Source organism: Mesoplodon bidens (assembly GCF_964165515.1).
Source record: "Mesoplodon bidens genome assembly, chromosome: 13".
Taxonomy (NCBI): Eukaryota; Metazoa; Chordata; class Mammalia; order Artiodactyla; family Ziphiidae; genus Mesoplodon; species Mesoplodon bidens.
In genome coordinates this window covers 60,170,687-60,181,815 of record NC_138169.1, presented here as the reverse complement: position 1 = coordinate 60,181,815, position 11,129 = coordinate 60,170,687, and positions in this window count along the sequence as shown.

Genomic DNA, 11,129 nt, shown 5'->3' with positions numbered 1-11,129 from the left:
ACTTGGAGGTAAGTACTCACATCGAGCTTCCCTTTCGCCCTAGAGCGTGACAGGATGAGCTCTTCCCGGGACTCTGGAAGCACCCTGTTTATTTATAGAAAACGTCTTCTCTTCCTCGAGCCCTGACTCCAGCGACTAGGAGCCCGTCCTAATCGGTTTTATGCAGGCAGCTTCAAGGCAGCATGAATGGTGCATTAAAAATGAGAAGGCAAGGCTAGGGTCCTCAGGCCCACTCTTCCAGTCAACACGCTGACTACTGCCTTGTGATTCGTAGCTCGTCCAAAGAGGCTCTAGCTACACACAGGTCCCCTCCCTGAATCCACTTTTCTTCACGGGGTGTTCTGCCTGTAGCTAACTCGCTCTTCCAAGGAATGCACCAGGGAGGCTATCGGGCCTCAGCCTCTTCGGAGAGCCTGCAGTGTAACAGGCAGAGCTCTGCTCTAGTGGCAGTGGGAAGGCAAGCAGTCTTTCTCCTGGAAGTATCGGGTCTTCAGGTATGAGTGCCTAGAAGGAATGCCAAGCAGTTTGGGTTTCCCCGTGCAGCTCAGTCGAGGACAGTGAGGCAGATTTGTATGGCATGGGGACGCCAGAGAAGAGTTTTCCTGGAGACGTTGGAGCGCTGGGGAAAGCGACCTCTCGCCCGGAGGAGTGCCGTGTGTTGCCCTGCACTCGGCAAACACAGAGTGAGCGGGAAGTGCTTTCGGCCCGGGCACTTTCTTTGCAGGCCTGGGGAGCCTGCCGGTACTCAGTGTCCTTGTCGGGAACAGGGCGGCCCGCGAGGGCCTTACGCATCTTGAAAAGCGTCCGAAGGTGAAAATAAAGCAGAACTGCGACTAAGGCCTCGTGGAAACCGCTTGAAGCTTCTTCCTCAGCAGGGCTATTAGAAGGCCTTACATAGAGGTAAGTACTCACATCGAGCTTCCCGTTCGCCCTAGAGCGTGGCAGGAAGAGATCTTCCCGGGACTCTGGAAGCACCCAGTTTATTTATAGAAAACCGCTTCTCTTCCACGAGCCCTGACTCCAGCGACTAGGGGCCCATCCCAAACGGTTTTATGCAGGTAGCTTCAAGGCAGCATGAATGGTGCTTTAAAAATGGGAAAGCAAGGCTTGGCTCCTCAGTCCCCCACTTCCAGTCAACACGCTGACTACCGCCTTGTGATTCGTAGCTCGTCCAAAGAGGCTCTAGCTACACACAGGTCCCCTCCCTGAATCCACTTTTCTTCACGGGGTGTTCTGCCTGTAGCTAACTCGCTCTTCCAAGGAATGCACCAGGGAGGCTATCGGGCCTCAGCCTCTTCGGAGAGCCTGCAGTGTAACAGGTAGAGCTCTGCTCTTGTGGCAGTGGGAAGGCAAGGCGGCTTTCTCCTGCAAGTATGGGGTCTTCAGGTATGAGTGCCTAGAAGGAATGCCAAGCAGTTTGGGTTTCCCCGTGCAGCTCAGTCGAGGACAGTGAGGCAGATTTGCATGGCATGGGGGAGGCCAGAGAAGAGTTTTCCTGGAGACGTTGGAGCGCTGGGGAAAGCGACCTCTTGCCCGGAGGAGTGCCGTGTGTTGCCCTGCACTCGGGAAACACAGAGTGAGCGGGAAGGGCTTTCGGCCCGGGCACTTTCTTTGCAGGCCGGGGGAGCCTGCCGGTACTCAGTGTCCTTGTCGGGAACAGGGCGCCCAGCGAGGGCCTTACGCGTCTTGAAAAGCGTCCGAAGGTGAAAATAAAGCAAAACTGCGACTAAGGCCTCGTGGAAACCGCTCGAAGCTTCCGCCTCAGCAGGGCTATTAGAAGGCCTTACCTGGAGGTAAGTACTCACATCGAGCTTCCCTTTCGCCCTAGAGGGTGGCAGGACGAGCTCTTCCCGGGACTCTGGAAGCACCCTGTTTATTTATAGAAAACGGCTTCTCTTCCACCAGCCCTGACTCCAGCGACTAGGGGCCCGTCCCAAACGGTTTTATGCAGGTAGGTTTAAGGCAGCATGAATGGTGCTTTAAAAATGAGAAGGCAAGGCTTGCCTCCTCAGTCCCCCACTTCCAGTCAACACGCTGACTACCGCCTTGTGATTCGTAGCTCGTCCAAAGAGGCTCTAGCTACACACAGGTCCCCTCCCTGAATCCACTTTTCTTCACGGGGTGTTCTGCCTGTAGCTAACTCGCTCATCCAAGGAATGCACCAGGGAGGCTCTCGGGCCTCAGCCTCTTCGGAGAGCCTGCAGTGTAACAGGCAGAGCTCTGCTCTAGTGGCAGTGGGAAGGCAAGCCGGCTTTCTCCTGCAGGTATGGGGTCTTCAGGTATGAGTGCCTAGAAGGAATGCCAAGCAGTTTGGGTTTCCCCGTGCAGCTCAGTCGAGGACAGTGAGGCAGATTTGCATGGCATAGGGGACGCCAGAGAAGAGTTTTCCTGGAGACGTTGGAGCGCTGGGGAAAGCGACCTCTCGCCGGGAGGAGTGCCGTGTGTTGCCTTGCACTCGGCAAACACAGAGTGAGCGGGAAGGGCTTTCGGCCCGGGCACTTTCTTTGCAGGCCGCGGGAGCCTGCCGGTACTCAGTGTCCTTGTCGGGAACAGGGCACCTTGCCTGGGCCTTACGCGTCTTGAAAAGCGTCCGAAGGTGAAAATAAAGCAGAACTGCGACTAAGGCCTCGTGGAAACCGCTTGAAGCTTCTTCCTCAGCAGGGCTATTAGAAGGCCTTACATAGAGGTAAGTACTCACATCGAGCTTCCCGTTCGCCCTAGAGCGTGGCAGGAAGAGCTCTTCCCGGGACTCTGGAAGCACCCAGTTTATTTATAGAAAACGGCTTCTCTTCCACGAGCCCTGAATCCAGCGACTAGGGGCCCATCCCAAACGGTTTTATGCCGTTAGCTTCAAGTCAGCATGAATGGTGCTTTAAAAATGTGAAGGCAAGGCTTGGGTCCTCAAGACCCGACTTCCAATCTACATGCTGACTACCGCCTTGTGATTCGTAGCTCGTCCAAAGAGGCTCTAGCTACACACAGGTCCCCTCCCTGAATCCACTTTTCTTCACGGGGTGTTCTGCCTGTAGCTAACTCGCTCATCCAAGGCATGCACCAGGGAGGCTATCGGGCCTCAGCCTCTTCGGAGAGCCTGCATTGTAACAGGCAGAGCTCTGCTCTAGTGGCAGTGAGAAGGCAAGCCGGCTTTCTCCTGCAGGTATGGGGTCTTCAGGTATGAGTGCCTAGAAGGAATGCCAAGCAGTTTGGGTTTCCCCGTGCAGCTCAGTCGAGGACAGTGAGGCAGATCTGTATGGCATGGGGGACGCCAGAGAAGAGTTTTCCTGGAGACGTTGGAGCGCTGGGGAAAGCGACCTCTCGCCCGGAGGAGTGCCGTGTGTTGCCCTGCACTCGGCAAACACAGAGTGAGCGGGAAGGGCTTTCGGCTTGGGCACTTTCTTTGCAGGCCGGGGGAGCCTGCCGGTACTCAGTGTCCTTGTCGGGAACAGGGCACCCCGCGAGGGCCTTACGCGTCTTGAAAAGCGTCCGAAGGTGAAAATAAAGCAGAACTGCGACTAAGGCCTCGTGGAAACCGCTTGAAGCTTCTTCATCAGCAGGGCTATTAGAAGGCCTTACATAGAGGTAAGTACTCACATCGAGCTTCCCATTCGCCCTAGAGCGTGGCAGGAGGAGCTCTTCCCGGGACTCTGGAAGCACCCAGTTTATTTATAGAAAACGGCTTCTCTTCCACGAGCCCTGACTCCAGCGACTAGGGGCCCGTCCCAAAAGGTTTTATTCAGGTAGCTTCAAGGCAGCATGAATGGTGCTTTAAAAATGAGAAGGCAAGGCTTGGCTCCTCAGGCCCCCACTTCCAGTCAACACGCTGACTACCGCCTTGTGATTCGTAGCTCGTCCAAAGAGGCTCTAGCTACACACAGGTCCCCTCCCTGAATCCACTTTTCTTCACGGGGTGTTCTGCCTGTAGCTAACTCGCTCATCCAAGGAATGCACCAGGGAGGCTATCGGGCCTCAGCCTCTTCGGAGAGCCTGCAGTGTAACAGGCAGAGCTCTGCTCTAGTGGCAGTGGGAAGGCAAGCCGGCTTTCTCCTGCAGGTATGGGGTCTTCAGGTATGAGTGCCTAGAAGGAATGCCAAGCAGTTTGGGTTTCCCCGTGCAGCTCAGTCGAGGACAGTGAGGCAGATTTGCATGGCATAGGGGAGGCCAGAGAAGAGTTTTCCTGGAGACGTTGGAGCGCTGGGGAAAGCGACCTCTCGCCCGGAGGAGTGCCGTGTGTTGCCTTGCACTCGGCAAACACAGAGTGAGCGGGAAGGGCTTTCGGCCCGGGCACTTTCTTTGCAGGCCGGGGGAGCCTGCCGGTACTCAGTGTCCTTGTCGGGAACAGGGCACCTTGCCTGGGCCTTACGCGTCTTGAAAAGCGTCCGAAGGTGAAAATAAAGCAGAACTGCGACAAGGCCTCGTGGAAACCGCTTGAAGCTTCTTCCTCAGCAGGGCTATTAGAAGGCCTTACATAGAGGTAAGTACTCACATCGAGCTTCCCGTTCGCCCTAGAGCGTGGCAGGAAGAGCTCTTCCCGGGACTCTGGGAGCACCCAGTTTATTTATAGAAAACCGCTTCTCTTCCACGAGCCCTGACTCCAGCGACTAGGGGCCCGTCCCAAACGGTTTTATGCAGGTAGCTTCAAGGCAGCATGAATGGTGCTTTAAAAATGAGAAGGCAAGGCTTGGCTCCTCAGGCCCCCACTTCCAGTCAACCCGCTGACTACCGCCTTGTGATTCGTAGCTCGTCCAAAGAGGCTCTAGCTACACACAGGTCCCCTCCCTGAATCCACTTTTCTTCACGGGGTGTTCTGCCTGTAGCTAACTCGCTCTTCCAAGGAATGCACCAGGGAGGCTATCGGGATTCAGCCTCTTCGGAGAGCCTGCAGTATAACAGGCAGAGCTCTGCTCTTGTGGCAGTGGGAAGGCAAGCCGGCTTTCTCCTGCAGGTATGGGGTCTTCAGGTATGAGTGCCTAGAAGGAATGCCAAACAGTTTGGGTTTCCCCGTGCAGCTCAGTCGAGAACAGTGAGGCAGATTTGCGTGGCATGGGGGACGCCAGAGAAGAGTTTTCCTGGAGACGTTGGAGCGCTGGGGAAAGCAACCTCTCGCCCGGAGGACTGCCGTGTGTTGCCCTGCACTCGGCAAACACAGAGTGAGCGGGAAGGGCTTTCGGCCAGGGCACTTTCTTTGCAGGCTGTGTGAGCCTGCCGGTACTCAGTGTCCTTGTCGGGAACAGGGCGCCCCGCGAGGGCCTTACGCGTCTTGAAAAGCGTACGAAGGTGAAAATAAAGCAGAACTGCGACTAAGGCCTCGTGGAAACCGCTTGAAGCTTCTTCCTCAACAGGGCTATTAGAAGGCATTACATAGAGGTAAGTACTCACATCGAGCTTCCCGTTCTCCCTAGAGCGTGGCAGGAAGAGCTCTTCCCGGGGCTCTGGAAACACCCAGTTTATTTATAGAAAACGGCTTCTCTTCCACGAGCCCTGACTCCAGCGTCTAGGGGCCCGTCCCAAACGGTTTTATGCAGGTAGCTTCAAGGCAGCATGAATGGTGCTATAAAAATGAGAAGGCAAGGCTTGGCTCCTCAGGCCCCCACTTCCAGTCAACACGCTGACTACCGCATTGTGATTCGTAGCTCGTCCAAAGAGGCTCTAGCTACACACAGGTCCCCTCCCTGAATCCACTTTTCTTCACGGGGTGTTCTGCCTGTAGCTAACTCGCTCTTCCAAGGAATGCACCAGGGAGGCTATCGGGATTCAGCCTCTTCGGAGAGCCTGCAGTATAACAGGCAGAGCTCTGCTCTTGTGGCAGTGGGAAGGCAAGCAGGCTTTCTCCTGCAGGTATGGGGTCTTCAGGTATGAGTGCCTAGAAGGAATGCCAAGCAGTTTGGGTTTCCCCGTGCAGCTCTGTCGAGAACAGTGAGGCAGATTTGCATGGCATGGGGGACGCCAGAGAAGAGTTTTCCTGGAGACGTTGGAGCGCTGGGGAAAGCGACCTCTCGCCCGGAGGAGTGCCGTGTGTTGCCCTGCACTCGGCAAACACAGAGTGAGCGGGAAGGGCTTTCGGCCAGGGCACTTTCTTTGCAGGCTGTGTGAGCCTGCCGGTACTCAGTGTCCTTGTCGGGAACAGGGCGCCCCGCGAGGGCCTTACGCGTCTTGAAAAGCGTACGAAGGTGAAAATAAAGCAGAACTGCGACTAAGGCCTCGTGGAAACCGCTCGAAGCTTCCGCCTCAGCAGGGCTTTTAGAAGGACTTACCTGGAGGGAAGTACTCACATCGAGCTTCCATTTCGCCCTAGAGCATGGCAGGACGAGCTCTTCCCGGGACTCTGGAAGCCCCGTGTTTATTTATAGAAAACGGCTTCTCTTCATCGAGCCCTGACTCCAGCGACTAGGGGCCCGTCCCAAGCGGTTTTATGCAAGCAGCTTCAAGGCAGCATGAATGGTGCTTTAAAAATGTGAAGGCAAGGCTTGGGTCCTCAGGCCCCCACTTCAGGTCAACACGCTGACTACCGCCTTGTGATTCGTAGCTCGTCCAAAGAGGCTCTAGCTACACACAGGTCCCCTCCCTGAATCCACTTTTCTTCACGGGGTGTTCTGCCTGTAGCTAACTCGCTCTTCCAAGGAATGCACCAGGGAGGCTATCGGGCCTCAGCCTCTTCGGAGAGCCTGCAGTGTAACAGGCAGAGCTCTGCTCTTGTGGCAGTGGGAAGGCAAGCCGGCTTTCTCCTGCAGGTATTGGGTCTTCAGGTATGAGTGCCTAGAAGGAATGCCAAGCAGTTTGGGTTTCCCGTTGCAGCTCAGTCGAGAACAGTGAGGCAGATTTGAATGGCCTGGGGGACGCCAGAGAAGAGTTTTCCTGGAGACGTTGGAGCGCTGGGGAAAGCGACCTCTCGCCCGGAGGAGTGCCGTGTGTTGCCCTGCACTCGGCAAACACAGAGTGAGCGGGAAGGGCTTTCGGCCCGGGCACTTTCTTTGCAGGCCCGGGAAGCCTGCCGCTACTCACTGTCCTTGTCGGGAACAGGGCGCCCCGCAAGGGCCTTACGCGTCTTGAAGAGCGTACGAAGGTGAAAATAAAGCAGAACTGCGACTAAGGCCTCGTGGAAACCGCTTGAAGCTTCTTCCTCAACAGGGCTATTAGAAGGCCTTACATAGAGGTAAGTACTCACATCGAGCTTCCCGTTCGCCCTGGAGCGTGGCAGGAAGAGCTCTTCCCGGGACTCTGGAAGCACCCAGTTTATTTATAGAAAACGGCTTCTCTTCCACGAGCCCTGACTCCAGCGACTAGGGGCCCATCCCAAACGGTTTCATGCAGGTAGCTTCAAGGCAGCATGAATGGTGCTTTAAAAATGATTAGGCAAGGCTTGGCTCCTCAGGCCCCCACTTCCAGTCAACACGCTGACTACCGCCTTGTGATTCGTAGCTCGTCCAAAGAGGCTCTAGCTACACACAGGTCCCCTCCCTGAATCCACTTTATTCACGGGGTGTTCTGCCTGTAGCTAACTCGCTCTTCCAAGGAATGCACCAGGGAGGCTATCGGGATTCAGCCTCTTCGGAGAGCCTGCAGTATAACAGGCAGAGCTCTGCTCTTGTGGCAGTGGGAAGGCAAGCCGGCTTTCTCCTGCAGGTATGGGGTCTTCAGGTATGAGTGCCTAGAAGGAATGCCAAGCAGTTTGGGTTTCCCCGTGCAGCTCAGTCGAGAACAGTGAGGCAGATTTGCATGGCATGGGTCCGGGACGCCAGAGAAGAGTTTTCCTGGAGACGATGGAGCGCTGGGGAAAGCGACCTCTCGCCCGGAGGAGTGCCGTGTGTTGCCCTGCACTCGGCAAACACAGAGTGAGCGGGAAGGGCTTTAGGCCAGGGCACTTTCTTTGCAGGCTGTGTGAGCCTGCCGGTTCTCAGTGTCCTTGTCGGGAACAGGGCGACCCGCGAGGGCCTTACGCGTCTTGAAAAGCGTACGAAGGTGAAAATAAAGCAGAACTGCGACTAAGGCCTCGTGGAAACCGCTCGAAGCTTCCCCCTCAGCAGGGCTTTTAGAAGGACTTACCTGGAGGTAAGTACTCACATCGAGCTTCCATTTCGCCCTAGAGCATGGCAGGACGAGCTCTTCCCGGGACTCTGGAAGCACCCTGTTTATTTATAGAAAACGGCTTCTCTTCCACAAGCCCTGACTCCAGCGACTAGGGGCCCATCCCAAACGGTTTTATGCAGGTAGCTTCAAGGCAGCATGAATGGTGCTTTAAAAATGTGAAGGCAAGTCTTGGGTCCTCAGGCCCCCACTTCCAATCTACATGCTGACTACCGCCTTGTGATTCGTAGCTCGTCCAAAGAGGCTCTAGCTACACACAGGTCCCCTCCCTGAATCCATTTTTCTTCACGGGGTGTTCTGCCTGTAGCTAACTCGCTCATCCAAGGAATGCGCCAGGGAGGCTATCGGGCTTCAGCCGCTTTGGAGAGCCTGCAGTGTAACAGGCAGACCTCTGCTCTAGTGGCAGTGGAAGGCAAGCCGGCTTTCCCCTGCAGGTATGGGCTTTTCAGGTATGAGTGCCTAGAAGGAATGCCAAGCAGTTTGGATTACCCGTTGCAGCTCAGTCGAGAACAGTGAAGCAGATTTGCATGTCATGGGGGACGCCAGAAAACAGTTTTCCTGGAGACGTTGCAGCGCTGGGGAAAGCGACCTCTCGCAAGGAGGAGTGCCATGTGTTGCCCTGCACTCGGCAAACACAGAGTGAGCGGGAAGGGCTTTCGGCCAGGGCACTTTCTTTGCAGGCTGCGGGAGCCTGCCGGTACTCAGTGTCCTTGTCGGGAACAGGGCGCCCCGCGAGGGCCTTACGCGTCTTGAAAAGCGTACGAAGGTGAAAATAAAGCAGAACTGCGACTAAGGCCTAGTGGAAACCGCTCGAAGCTTCCGCCTTACCAGGGCTATTAGAAGGCCTTACCTGGAGGGAAGTACTCACATCGAGCTTCCCTTTCGCCCGAGAGCGTGACAAGATGAGCTCTTCCCGGGACTCTGGAAGCACCCTGTTTATTTATAGAAAACGGCTTCTCTTCCTCGAGCCCTGACTCCAGCGACTAAGGGCCCATCCCAAGCTGTTTTATGCAGGCAGCTTCAAGGCAGCCTGAATGGTGCTTTAAAAATGACAAGGCAAGGCTTGGGTCCTCAGGCCCCCACTTCAGGTCAACACGCTGACTACCGCCTTGTGATTCGTAGCTCGTCCAAAGAGGCTCTAGCTACACACAGGTCCCCTCCCTGAATCCACTTTTCTTCACGGGGTGTTCTGCCTGTAGCTAACTCGCTCTTCCAAGGAATGCACCAGGGAGGCTATCGGGCCTCAGCCTCTTCGGAGAGCCTGCAGTGTAACAGGCAGAGCTCTGCTCTTGTGGCAGTGGGAAGGCAAGCCGGCTTTCTCCTGCAGGAATGGGGTCTTCAGGTATGAGTGCCTAGAAGGAATGCCAAGCAGTTTGGGTTTCCCGTTGCAGCTCAGTCGAGAACAGTGAGGCAGATTTGCATGGCATGGGGGACGCCAGAGAAGAGTTCTCCTGGAGACGTTGGAGCGCTGGGGAAAGCAACCTCTCGCCCGGAGGAGTGCCGTGTGTTGCCCTGCACTCGGCAAACACAGAGTGAGCGGGAAGGGCTTTCGGCCAGGGCACTTTCTTTGCAGGCTGTGTGAGCCTGCCGGTACTCAGTGTCCTTGTCGGGAACAGGGCGCCCCGCGAGGGCCTTAGGCGTCTTGAAAAGCGTACGAAGGTGAAAATAAAGCAGAACTGCGACTAAGGCCTCGTGGAATCCGCTTGAAGCTTCTTCCTCAACAGGGCTATTAGAAGGCCTTACATAGAGGTAAGTACTCACATCGAGCTTCCCGTTCGCCCTAGAGCGTGGCTGGAAGAGCTCTTCCCGGGACTCTGGAAGCACCCAGTTTATTTATAGAAAACGCCTTCTCTTCCACGAGCCCTGACTCCAGCGACTAGGGGCCCGTCCCAAACGGTTTTATGCAGGTAGCTTCCAGGCAGCATGAATGGTGCTTTAAAAATGAGAAGGCAAGGCTTGGCTCCTCAGGCCCCCACTTCCAGTCAACACGCTGACTACCGCCTTGTGATTCGTAGCTCGTCCAAAGAGGCTCTAGCTACACACAGGTCCCCTCCCTGAATCCACTTTTCTTCACGGGGTGTTCTGCCTGTAGCTAACTCGCTCTTCCAAGGAATGCACCAGGGAGGCTATCGGGATTCAGCCTCTTCGGAGAGCCTGCAGTATAACAGGCAGAGCTCTGCTCTTGTGGCAGTGCGAAGGCAAGCCGGCTTTCTCCTGCAGGTATGGGGTCTTCAGGTATGAGTGCCTAGAAGGAATGCCAAGCAGTTTGGGTTTCCCCGTGCAGCTCAGTCGAGAACAGTGAGGCAGATTTGCATGGCATGGGTCCGGGACGCCAGAGAAGAGTTTTCCTGGAGACGTTGGAGCGCTGGGGAAAGCGACCTCTCGCCCGGAGGAGTGCCGTGTGTTGCCCTGCACTCGGCAAACACAGAGTGAGCGGGAAGGGCTTTCGGCCAGGGCACTTTCTTTGCAGGCTGTGTGAGCCTGCCGGTTCTCAGTGTCCTTGTCGGGAACAGGGCGCCCCGCGAGGGCCTTACGCGTCTTGAAAAGCGTACGAAGGTGAAAATAAAGCAGAACTGCGACTAAGGCCTCGTGGAAACCGCTCGAAGCTTCCGCCTCAGCAGGGCTTTTAGAAGGACTTACCTGGAGGTAAGTTCTCACATCGAGCTTCCATTTCGCCCTAGAGCATGGCAGGACGAGCTCTTCCCCGGACTCTGGAAGCACCCTGTTTATTTATAGAAAACGGCTTCTCTTCCTCGAGCCCTGACTCCAGCGACTAGGGGCCCGTCCCAAACGGTTTTATGCAGGTAGCTTCAAGGCAGCATGAATGGTGCTTTAAAAATGTGAAGGCAAGGCTTGGCTCCTCAGGCCCCCACTTCCAATCTACATGCTGACTACCGCCTTGTGATTCGTAGCTCGTCCAAAGAGGCTCTAGCTACACACAGGTCCCCTCCCTGAATCCACTTTTCTTCACGGGGTGTTCTGCCTGTAGCTAACTCGCTCTTCCAAGGAATGCCCCAGGGAGGCTATCGGGCTTCAGCCTCTTTGGA